Genomic DNA, 12,554 nt, shown 5'->3' on the forward strand with positions numbered 1-12,554 from the left:
CTAATCTCATTTCACCCAAAGTAAGAAGAAATTATAACTCGTAAGTTGTTAGATGGATATGGGTAAATATAATTCCTTGCATTTATGGGCATGATTAAATTAAAAGACTGATGCCTGCAATTATCCATGATCTGTTGTCTAACAGAATATACTGCTAACTAATTTCTGTTATTCTTCTAAGTCACAAAGAATGACAGAATAATAAGATCTGAAATCTGGTCAATGAGAAGACCCAAGACATTAGGACCCATGACTGTACTTGTTAATCTCATAACCTTCCTTTTTTTATTTCATTCATTACCTGTGCACAAGAGAAATAACTGATAAACCCCCAAGACACCACTATCTAAATCCAAAAAGATACTAATTTCTTTGGTTAAAAACTGAAATATCACCAACTTAGAGTAAAAGCAGTATTTCTAATTATAAATCATAATACATGTTGAAATAGATACTGTAGGGGCGGCCAGGTAGCACAGCGAGTAAGAGCACCGGCTCCAGTGTTGAGAAGACCTGGAGATCGAATCCCGGGCTCAGACACTTGGCACCCACCCAGAAACACCTGACCGTGTAACCCTGAGCAAGTTACTTAACCCCAATTGCTTAAAAAAAAAAAAATAGATACCGTAAAGTTGAAAGCCTTAGGCCAAAGTGCTTTCTGAGACGACATTGTGTCAACCTCTGAAGGCTGTCAGTATTACAGTATAGGTTTCTGTACAATAAATGTATACTTAAAAAATTATCCAGGTCATACTTCTCACTATGTTTTAAATAAACTTGCCTAAATAGCACTTTTGCTGAAAGATGTTTATCAAAGCTGTGGCAAGATTCTATACAATCAGGGAAATGTCTGTCTTCATACATATTTTGCTGTTCTTGCTTTTTGTGATTACATGACTCTTGCTTAGTTATTCCTACTGCAATGTTTCTTTTTTATTTATTTACTTTTAGCTTACAACGTTCAGTCCCATAAGTTTTTTAGTTCCAAATTTTCTCTTTCCCCCACCATGGCAGCATGCAATCCAAAATAGGTTCTGCATATACCTTCACATTAAACATTAGTCAAGTTGTAAAGAAGAATTACAACCAATGGAATAAACGAGAAAGAAGGAACAAAACAAAACAAAATGCAAAAAGAGAGAGCAAGTAGTTTGCTTCAATCTGCATTCAGACTCGGCATCTCTTTCTCTGGCTGTGGATAACCCTTTCCATCATGAGTCCTTTGGAGCTGCCTTATAACCTTACATTGCTAAGAGGAGCCCAGTCTATCAAAGTCAGTCATCACAGATACAATGTGTCTATAATTGTGTACAAAGTTCTCCTGGCTCTGCTCTCCTCACTCAGCATCAGTCTATATAAGTCTCTCCAGGTTATTATGAAGTCTGTCTGCTCCTCATTTCTTATGGCACAATAGTATCCCATTACATTCATATACCACAACTTGCATCCCCTTGATTTCCAATTCTTTCCCACCACAAAAAGAGGTGCCATAAATATTTTTGTATATACAATTCCTTTTCCCATTTGTATGATCTTTTTGGGATACAGCCCTAGAAGTGGTATTGGTGGGTCACAGGGTATGCACATTTTTATAGCCCTTTGGGCATAAATATTTCTTAAAATGCAGTTTCAAATTAACATTTTGTATGTTAAACAAATGAAGTAAAAAAAAATTAGAGGAACAAATTTTATAGTACTTCTTAGAAAAAATACACATCTGAGTTACAAAAAGTAATACTGTACCACAAATAATTTGTTTCATCTTAATACTTTTTATTTCTACATAAAATACTACCATAGGTTAATGTTTTAAAAAGCAAATTAAATCGAACAGTTACAGGATAAAACCTGTTCACCCACTGTAAAAGCTGATAATTGTTTCCAAAAATCACAATGAAAATAGAGCAAAGAGTAAAAAGCACTGATTCCCACATTTGAAAAACAAAACAAAACATAAACTATTGTATTCCATATCAAAATGCATTAAATCAGTTTAGTTTTATGACACGGCAAGATTCCACACCAAAATGAAATAAAGCATTAAGTCATTATAAAAAATAAATTACATTTTTTTCAAGATACAGAAATGTTGCTAATGACTGGGAGGCCAATAATCTTTCAATGGCTGCACTGACATCCCCTCCTGCTGCTATTAATAAAGCTTGTAACTTTGCTTAACAGTTGAAGAAACCCACTGAGCTGAGCTATTCCAGTTGCTGCTGAATCTGACTTATAGATTTTATAATCCTGAGGATATGCCCCAGCAAGGGCCCACATTTGCTGAGTCAGCTGTTGGTGTCCAAGTTCTGGAGTGTTTGCCAATCTTCCCAGGTCAGGAATAAAATACTGGTATGAGCCTTGGGGTTTCTGTTGCTAAAGTCTATAGACCCTGCTGAATTTGGAACAAGGTCCAAATTGCTGGGGTTAGACACTGATGATAGTGTACCAGGGTTCTGCATTTCTTGGAGGAAAGTTGGAAGCTGCTTTCTCATTTGCTCTTGAAGCTGAGGATTTGCAACAAAAGGAGCCTATTAAGCACCATTTGTGTAGCAAGATCAACATCCCAGCTTACTTTCGGCATCCCGCTCCTGGTGTACAAGGCAAATGCAAGGTTCTGCCTAAGACATGGATTTTCAGATATCTGCTAGAATCGGTTCTATATTTCTGTTGTGCTGAACACACCAGCCCCTACTCCAAATTCCAAATCTGACAGTAGTTAATACTCTACCCAGCAGGGCTGGACACTCGGATCTTAGGAACATCCAATTCCTCTTTCCCATTGTAGGTCTTTGTGGTGACTTTGATGATCCTGGAGTCTCTGGTTGGGGGTCACCGCTACTCTTGTCGCTTGCAGTCATGGTGGACAACAGAAGGGACTCAAGGCCACCCAGCTGTCCACTCACAACCTTATTCCAAACTAGAATCCCTATCAAACTGGAAAAAGGCACAGAGAACAACGGAAGGTGTGAGGTGTGTGACCTGATGCAAATTATTTTGTTTCTTAATCTGTAGAGGGATAATAATAATAGCACTCACCTCCCAGGGCTGTGGTGAAGATCACATGATTGTGAAGTGCTAGCATATAGGATACACTGTATAAATGTTAACAATTCTTATTTCTTTAATTGAATACAATTACTCCATACTGGGTTTTAGATTTCATTGGTATAAACATGCCAAAGGTGATAAAATGAATGATTTTCTATGTAAGATAATTTGGAAATGCATTTGACTGAATTGATATCATCTTGACTAGTAGTAAGTTTTGTTTCATGTTTCAAATTCATAACATTGTATATGTTGTTATTATTACATTTCTAAATTTTCTTACATTGTGAAATTTGGTAAATGTTATCAGAAATGTTAGAAAAGCAACTTCTCTTTTAATCAGGATGTTGTTAAAATGTGAATTGAGCTGTTGTAATAATGTGGTAAAAATATCTGAAAACTGTTAAATATTTAATGGGGTATATTTGCTTTAAAGTGTTTAATAATAACTTACTATTTGGAGAAAGTACCACAGACCCCTAAGTTATCCTTATTTGTGAAGCTCCTCAGAGACCTTCTACTGGGCCTGGGTCAAAAGACCTGATCAGCCCTGCTGATCAGCTGTTGAAATCTGAGACACTAGGTAGGACCACTCCCAGTGAGACTGGGAAAACTTAATAGTTTGCTTATAGTAAAGAGTGAGTTTCTTCTGAGATCATTTGGCTACACCACTAATGAAAATTATGAAATGGTAACTGTTTATAATTAGTATGTAGTAAAGTTACATCTTTGAGCCAACTTACTAACAACAGACTTTAGATTTGGAGATTTCATTTTGCCTTAGGGGTTAATACAGATATGCTCCTCTGGATTTTCTGAGCCAATTATTGGCTAGATATGTGAAACTCCAGAATGTGATTATTTTTCATTTATAAATGAAGGACATATGAAATGTGCTAATATTTGTACTCCTTCTTAACTATTACTGGAACATGAAAGGAATAATAATATCCTGGCCCTAAGCTGTGATTAGTGAAATTTTGATATTTGAAGTAAAATCTCATGGGACCATAATCTCATATTCTAAGTTTTTATTTCAGGTATGATTGTCTGAAGTGTCTTGAGGTTAATAGGGAGATAGCATGTGCTGCCCAATTAAGAGTACAGTCTGAGGACGGCTACAGGTCTGTCCCTGGGAAAAGCTGAGGAGGATGTCCTTAGCACAGGCAAAGGTAAGAGCCTCTTGACTCAGCTTTCCCCTATGTCCCGTATTTCCTTTCAGAACAGGAAATTTTCCCACCTAATTAATTCTGAGCCTGACTTTTGAATAAATGTATAACTCTGCTGCATGACTGACTGTAAACTATGACTCTTGCCTGGAATCAAACAGAACTAAGGGAGCTTTCCCCATTACGGCTTGTGTCAGATCAATCTACGCCCTTGATGAAACAGTCCTGACACTGTTATAACCATATCCCTCTCTTCTTTTCATAGCAAATTTCTGTAATCAGGGCAGGTGAACAGTGGAAGTTTGTCACTGAATAGATTAATACTAAAACATCTGAGTTACCTGAGTAATAGGACACAGTACAAAAGATCTTAACTGCTGTGTAAATGAGTTCTTGGATTTGTCATTCCTTTGCTAATAGTTATATATTTATGTATAAAAGTCCTTAAAGTACCTCATTCCTTCAAGATGATATGAGGATAATATTTATACTCTAAATAGGGGAACAGGACAAAGATAGAAAAGTTTGTTTTGTTTTTAAATTTAGTGGAGTAGTAAACTTTGGGGAAGCAATGAAATTGAACAGTTTTATCTAAGATCCAGGGTATATACACATCAAAATGTTTCTAATGGAACACTCAGGTCTTAGGTCTGTTTTGGTAATAAATCTCAAAATCAGATTATGATTTTTATATATAAAATTGCATTAATAATTGTAAAGAATTTTAAATCATCTTTTTCCCTACTTTAAAGTATCTGTGTGATAATAGGGAATTCAGCCTGTGGATTGCATTGTTTCAAGTAAATTTGTTGTTGTTGTCCAGTCATTTCAGTCATGTCTGACTCTTTGTGACCCCATTGGGGGTTTTCCTGGAAGAGATACTGGAGTAGTTTGCAGATGAGGAAACTGAGGCAAACAGGGTGTATCAGCAATGCCATATTCACAATGCCTATAGAGATTACAAATATGCTGATATAATTATCCATTAGAAAATACGTCGTGTTTGCCATATGAGGAAATAAACTAGAAAATTTATTAAGATACCAAAAGACTGAGTCCCAAAACCAGAAAGTGAAAGCCATCAGAGTAGTTATGACATTGGCACAGGTAGATAAAGTAGAAAGCACCCACATTTTCAAGCCTTTAAAACAGAACAGGATACCTCAGGCAAAGGTCCTCCTCTCCCCACGCACAGCAACCACCCAGCGTCCTGGAAGCGCACTCCCAGCAGCTCCGGCCCCTGGCAGTGCTCAGCAGGAGTCCTTAGCAGAAAGTCCTTAGGGGCAGGGAAGATCTTTAAAATTTACATTTCCATTACACAGGGTCAAGTGCCTAGGGCCACAGAGCTAGCAAGTCTCTGCGGCCTACATTGCCTGACATGTGTTAAGCAGAAGTGGTTGATGCCACTCTGGCTCTGGGTGATGTGGTGAATCACACTCAAACCAGCCAGGTTCCAGGGTCACTCCTGTGTGCCACTGCACTGGTGTGAGCACACCTCTGATAACAAGAGCACACTAAATTGTGCTTTTCTTGGCAACCTGCCCCTTAGCGGCTTCCTGGCTGGCACCTTCAGTGAAGGCACTTGGGGGTTGGCTCTTATTGCACGGATACCCTGCCAGCGTGGTCAGGCCCACTTAAATCACCTGTGGAATGGCTCTCCATTCCATCTGAAGGCCCCTGAGGACCAGTGACTCCTGGACAATTTGTCTGTGGTGACAAAGTTGGTTCCTCCTTTCCCTTAATTGGTCTGGGATATGGTTTGGCCCCACCAGCATGAGTCTTTAGTAACATTGTAGGACTAGTGGGAAAGAAATGTACTTAAAACCTGGGGGTATGGTGGTGTAAACATAAAAAAGAGAGACAGAAGACCCTGGCTAAGAGGGATGTGGCTACAATCCAAAACATTGTAAAACTACATGGAAAGAAGACAGAGTTTCCCTGGTTCCTAATTTCACATACTGGAGTCTTTGCAATGGATCAGGTTGCTAAGAGCCTCTGACTTGAAACTGAAAAACTCGCCCAAGTCACAAGGTAGTTGTCCATCCCCTCCCTCCAAACTGAGGTAGATTCATTAGTACAAATGGGCTTACAAAATTATATGGTCTTATTTAGACCTCATTATAGCTTTACAAGGAGGGACCTGTGCTATGATCAATCAGTCTTATGTATCATACTGGTGTAAGCACCACCTCCGATGATAAGAACACACTAAATTGTGTTTTTGTTGGCAACACTATTAATACAGATCAGAAGAAATAGAAACTAGCCTTTAACAAACTCAACAAGTTATAGCAGAAACACAGTTACCCACTCCAGATAACCTCTGGTAGAAGCCCTCTTCTTGATTCTCTTGGCTGAAGGGAAATGGCCTGGTAGCCACCCGTGGTAAATGGGCCCTTATTGCCCTCTGCCTTATAGTTCTTTTTAGACTTTGCATTACCTGCTGCATTAAAGCTTGTTCCAGTTTAGTCCAGAGAGGCTCATGTTAGTATGTTTGGCTGACTATGACCATGTTGAAAAATTTTATAAAATTGGCTTACAGAAATGGAGAAAACTAAACTGACTTCATTTTATATCATCACCAACATTTTATACAGCTGCTAGATTTATGTCATTTAAGGGAAGTCATTTATCACTGTATTACTGTTTTGCTGGATGCAGGAATTGCAACCAATCAGAGTCCCTAAACTCTGGAAAGTCCCTAAAATAGTAACTGTACTTCACTATTAAAAATCTCTGTAAATCTCTCTTCAGGGTTCCTGTGCCTACTGAGAGGGTTCTGGACTCAATTTGTTCTGCAACTACATGCTTGGCAAATATATCGCATAGCTTGGACTTTGTTTCCTCAGTTATAAAACTTCTCACAACAGAACAAAAATGGAAAGGCCTGGATCATTTTGAGAAGCACCTAGTCAAGTGAAAAGGGCATTAGACACGCTAGTCTGACTCAGTATGTACCAGCCAAGCCACTCCATTTCCCTGATACTTCATTTCTTTAGCTGTAACCTAGAGAGAATAGTATCTTCACTACCTTACCTTAGAGGGCTGTTGTGAAGGAAGTGCTTCATAAGCTCTGAAGTATTACAAAAACATCCTGTTATCTTTACACCTCAACACAATGACAGTAAAATTTTAGATTTCCTGATATTTCTAAAGTCTCATCTGCCATTCCACTGAAAAACCAGTCTAGTGGCACCATGGAAAACATGCAGAACTTAGAATTCAAATTTTCCCTCAGACACTTACTAGCTGTGTGGCCTTGGTCAGGTCCTTTTCTGTCTCAATTTCCTCATCAGCTAAAGGAGGGGACTGGACTCAATGACTTCCAATGTCTCTTCCAGCTCTAAATCTATGATCCTATGACACCTGCCATGTATCTCAGGACTCTTCTTTCAGGCCACCTCAGGCTGCTTACGAAGTCTCAAACTAATGGGCAATTGCCCTATTCCTTTTGTGCAAGGTACTACATGATAGTGCATCCCTTCTTTATTATTTAGGAGCAGACATTTAACAACCTACCCATCTGCCTCCCTTACAGGGAAGGAACAATGTAATCATATGAACTGCATACCACACCTGAACACTAAGTTCTGTGCCCTGCTCCCTCCGCCACTAATACAGTATGCCTCTGCTAACTGTCTGAGCAAGGCCAAGACCAAAGATTCCTCTACAGTTATCCATGACAGGTAGTCTTCCAACCTGTGCTCAGATACTTCTAGCCATGGGGAACTAACTTATCTCTGGAGGCTGTCCCCTGCATTGAGGATAGCCCTAGCTATTTGGAAATCCTTTCTTATACTGTATGGACAGCCACCACTGTCATCCACACTGCAGGTATGTATCCCTAGTCAAACAGGTCTACTTTCTTTTCCACATGACAGCCCTGATTTAGTAGTTGCTCTAATTTCATTCAAGAGACAGGTGAAGTGAAGGCAGTAGTGTGTGGGAGTGTGCCAGGTGGGCAAGGGAGGTGGTGGCTGCACCATGACAGCCAACCATCATGTGTTTCAGCTGTGCATTCACTCCCACACCTGAGGCTAACCCAAACCAAAGGAAACCTTAATGCCTTGAAACAGGGCGATGGAACCTTGCAGTTTTGCTTGTAGGCTCACTGCTAGCTACACTTTTTTAAAAAGTCCCTGTGAGAAACAAAGAATTACAAAATAAATCAAGTCAGAAGTTTTATAATTTGCTGGGAAAATTAGTTCCCCTAAGTAAATAGCTGTTTGCAAAGCAAATTAGTAATGCTTATGGGGTATAGTCAGATACAGAGCTTCCTCATGAACATGGAAAAATGTTTCAGATTATGCAGACCAAATAATGGAATATAATCAGCAAACATTCTACATTTCAAGATTTCTTGAGTCAGAAAGACTTTTCTCTGCAACACTCAAGTTACAGGCTTTCTTCAAATTACTTTCATGCACTCCTCTGCTTACACTACACCCTTCACTGGTTCCCTACTACCTAAAGCAAAAATGTCAAACACGAAAACACTCCTTAGTGACAGCAAACAAATGAAAATGCAACAAAACACAGATAATGTTACCATGTTGTTTTCTAAATCAATAAGCAACCGGTAGGGATCAGAATGTAGGGTTTAGGGGCCCTGTTTCTAATAGAGTTTCACACCACTGGACTAAAAGATAAAGCCTTAACAAACAAAGCCCTTCAAAAAGGTGGCATCATGTTAATTAATGCTGCAACCCTCTCTTATACTATCGATCCCCTGTTATAAAGTCACATTGTCACTTTTGCCAAGTTGGACTGTTCATCCTGTTTTGATTTTTTCTTTGTTTGGGTTAGGGCATGGATCCAACAAATGAAAATAAGAAGTATCCCCTATTCCACAAACAAATCCCATGTTCTCCCACCTCTATAACTTACTTTCCTTACACTAGTCCCTATATCAGGATGGCTCTCCCAACAATCTCTGGCAAACTCTTACCCACCCTTCAAAAAAGACCCAACTCAAATGCTCCTTCCTTGGTGAAGCCTACACTGATTCTCCCGTCTGAAAGTGATCTTTCATTCCCAGACATCACATCATATTTTAGGAGTACTTCTCTTATTGTACCTGACACTGTGTCAGAGTTAATTAAAGCACAGAGGACTACATTTTAGTTATTCTTGTCTTTTTCCCACAATAAGCAATTTTCTGCCTATAACAGGTGTGGTGAATTGAGAAGCCTTCTGAAGAAAAGCAAATCCCACTTGCCTTAAAGACTATTTGTTACAAATATAATTATCAATTTGGCCAAGATGACTGCCTGAATAGGGAGAGACTGCCCAGCCTACACAGACAAAGTCAGTGAGAAACTACAGAAAGCAGCACCTTCCATTCCAGAGTTACACAAAAAGTTTGCTTCGGAAGCCCACCAGCCAGCTCAAGAAAACAAGTCAGAATCCTTCTAGAATAAGACAAGGTATACATGTATCGTATAGGGCTCTGTGTCTAGAGGCAGCCAGAGCAGCAGGTTCTCCTAAAAAAGTCCCAGGACAGTCAGGTGATTTGAAACCCACAGTGGAGGTGCTGGACATACTGGGAGAGAGGCAGACAAAACAGGCAAGGCAACATTAAGTAAGACCCAGCTAGGCCAGAAGCCAAGAGATTCCCAGACTCTGAGGTCCCTCTCTGCTCTGAGACTCCTCTGAGAATCCTGAAGAACCAGCATTCTGAATCTCAAATTTCAGGAGGGTTCTGAATCTCAAATTTCAGGGGTTTCTAACTTTAAGAAGTGGAGATCAGTGGACCAAGTAACTAACCCAGAGTTAGACCAAGTAGGGTTGAAAACATCACCAAAAAGTTTAGCAGGGGGCAGATCCTCAGTCTGGCACAAAGTCCTAATTCAAGAACTGAAGTTAAAGAGATGTAAAGCTAAAGAAGACACCAACCAATAAAAGAACTTTCTGTACATCTAGAGATACTAAAAAAATCCAGTCCAAGAGAGAGCAATTTGGGGCAGCCAGGTGGCTCAGTGAGTAAGAGCACTGGCCCCAGTGTCGGGATGACCTGGGGATCTAATCCAGGCTCAGATACTTAGCACCCACCCAGAAACACCTGGCTGTGTAACCTTGAGCAAGTTACTTAACCTGATTGCTTTAAAAAAAAAAAAAAGAAGAGAAAGCAATTCCACAATAATTACAAGCAAAGGAAATGACAGTTTTTCCATGAGGACTACATAAATACTTAGAAGAAGTGAAGCAAAAGAGTTTTTAAAATGAAATAAAAGCTCTGGAGGAAAAAAAAATGGTATACCTTATCCAAGTAACAGACTCCTTGAATACTAGAATAGATCAAACAGAAATCAAGGACTCCATGAAACAGCAAGAAATATTAGAACAAAATCAAAGGACTGAAAAATAAAAGAAAATATAAGATATCTGATATCTCAAGCTTCCACACTAAAGAAAATACACTGTAAACATCTAGTTCAAGAATCAAGGAACCATAAGCTAAGATTACATAAGACCTAAGAGCATCTACTATAAAGGAGAGGAGCTATTGGAATACAACCAAGAATAACTACCCTGCCCTGCAAAGTTAAGTACAATCCCGACAGGTAGAAAAATACATTTCTGACGAAATAAAGGACTGACTTTCAAACATTTTGGGTGAAAAGACCAGAGCTCAACAGGATCTTCAAAAATATAAATCCAAGAGTCCAGAGAAACCTAGAAAGGCAAATTTACTTGAATAGTTAGAAGGATCTGTATGATAATGCACTCCTAACATTTAAATACAGGGAGAAGAAATATATGTTACTTTAAATCATAATACCTTCAAAAAGATATTAAGGGAGTTAAATGGAAAAAAAAATAATAACCTCTAGGGGTAGACTCATACTGTTCTAATTTTAAAAGGAGAAAGAGAAGGGTGGAACGGGTAAAAGGAATACAGTAGTACAGAAAGGAGAAAGAAGATAGTAGAGGTTGATATTTTTTATAATTGAAGTGTGTGAGAAAAAAAGAATACAAATATGGGGGGGAGGGAGGTATGAGATAAGCCTTACCCATATCTGAAACAGAGTGTTGAACACAAACACACAGAGTTTGGTGTAAAAATACAGGAAACTCAACAAACAGGAATAGAACAGATCAAAGAGGAATAAATAATCACAAAGAAAATAAATTTCCTGATCCTGAAGAGGGTATTAGAGGGGTTAAAAAGAAAAGCAAAGAACAGGAATCTAAGTGAAGTGTCCATCAGCCAGAGAACAGCTTAATAAACTGAGGTATATAAATAAAATGGGATGCTGTTGTGAAAGAAATAATGAAAGAGATGATTTCAGAGAAATCTGGTTAGTGTGACTGATGCAGAGTGAAGTGAGCAAAACAACTTCTATAAAGACAACACTGCAAAAAACAAAACAAACTCTGAAAGACTTGAGAATGATTGATGCAGTGACTAACCAGTCTGCAGAGAACCTACAATGAAGCATATTATGCTTCTCCTGGAAGAGAACGGAGGGACTCAAGGTACAGAAAGAAAAATGGTTTTGGATATGGCCTTTGAGTGGATTCATTTTGCTTTACGTGCTCATCTGTTGCAAGGAGGATTTTTTTTCCTCTCAGCTTTTAATTGGGAGGTGGGAGTGGAGTTAAGGGGGGGGCAGAAAGGGTGGTTACCACAGAGATGCAAAAAGTAAGAGCATCACTGAAACATTTTTTTAAATGCACAAGATAACAGAAAGAAGTTTAGAAAGGAAGAAAAGCAAGCAGGTCAGTTTTGAAAGTAATATATTTTTTAAAAAAGCAATGTATGAAGTGGAGATTTAGTTTCATATAAAATCCTGTGTTCTGTTATGAGTAGGAAGTACTTACTTTGGAGGGTGGGAGAGATTTAAGTTCAGAATCTTAAAGAGTTAGAGATAGATTAGACAGATTAGATAGATTAAATAGATTGATAGACAAATAGGAGCCATATATTCATTTTGTACCTCACTGCACTCCTCTGGACTTTGTGCTTTCCCAAACCTCATTATCCTACAAGATCATAGCACCCCTGAAACTGATACCTCCTCAGTATGCCCCTCTCCCTGCAGCTCCTTCCCTCCTTCTGACTAGAGAAGGTAGACAGTGGAGAGCTCCTTCCAAAATCTCCATCTAAGAAGGGTGCCCAGGTTAGCCATCTCTTCATTTCCCACCTTGCTGCACACAGTATTTCATCATTCCCCTCTCCTGAGCTAGGTCCCCATCTCCCCACTTGCCCTTGAAGCTTCTTTTCCTGTGCTACCTTCCTCTATCAGATTGTGAGCATCTTGAAGGCAGGAACTGTCTTTTAACTTTGTGTAAGGGTTATGGGATTTAAAGATCTTCCATGCCCCGTTGGACTTG

The 12,554-nt window shown here is 39.0% G+C and overlaps 2 protein-coding genes across 4 annotated transcripts in view; both read right to left on the bottom strand.

Annotated features, from left to right (window-relative positions):
- The window catches only part of LOC138176672 (elongin-B), a 497,250-nt gene that overhangs the window by 481,097 nt on the left and 3,599 nt on the right, over positions 1–12,554 (bottom strand). The gene's annotated exons all lie outside the window — the stretch shown is intronic.
- KCTD5 (potassium channel tetramerization domain containing 5) overlaps positions 1–12,554 on the bottom strand; it is a 140,097-nt gene that overhangs the window by 48,841 nt on the left and 78,702 nt on the right. The gene's annotated exons all lie outside the window — the stretch shown is intronic.

The sequence above is a fragment of the Petaurus breviceps genome, unplaced genomic scaffold (genome assembly GCF_028583685.1).
Source record: "Petaurus breviceps papuanus isolate PSGF00001 unplaced genomic scaffold, PetGlider_PUasm1.0 138, whole genome shotgun sequence".
NCBI classification, from domain to species: Eukaryota; Metazoa; Chordata; class Mammalia; order Diprotodontia; family Petauridae; genus Petaurus; species Petaurus breviceps.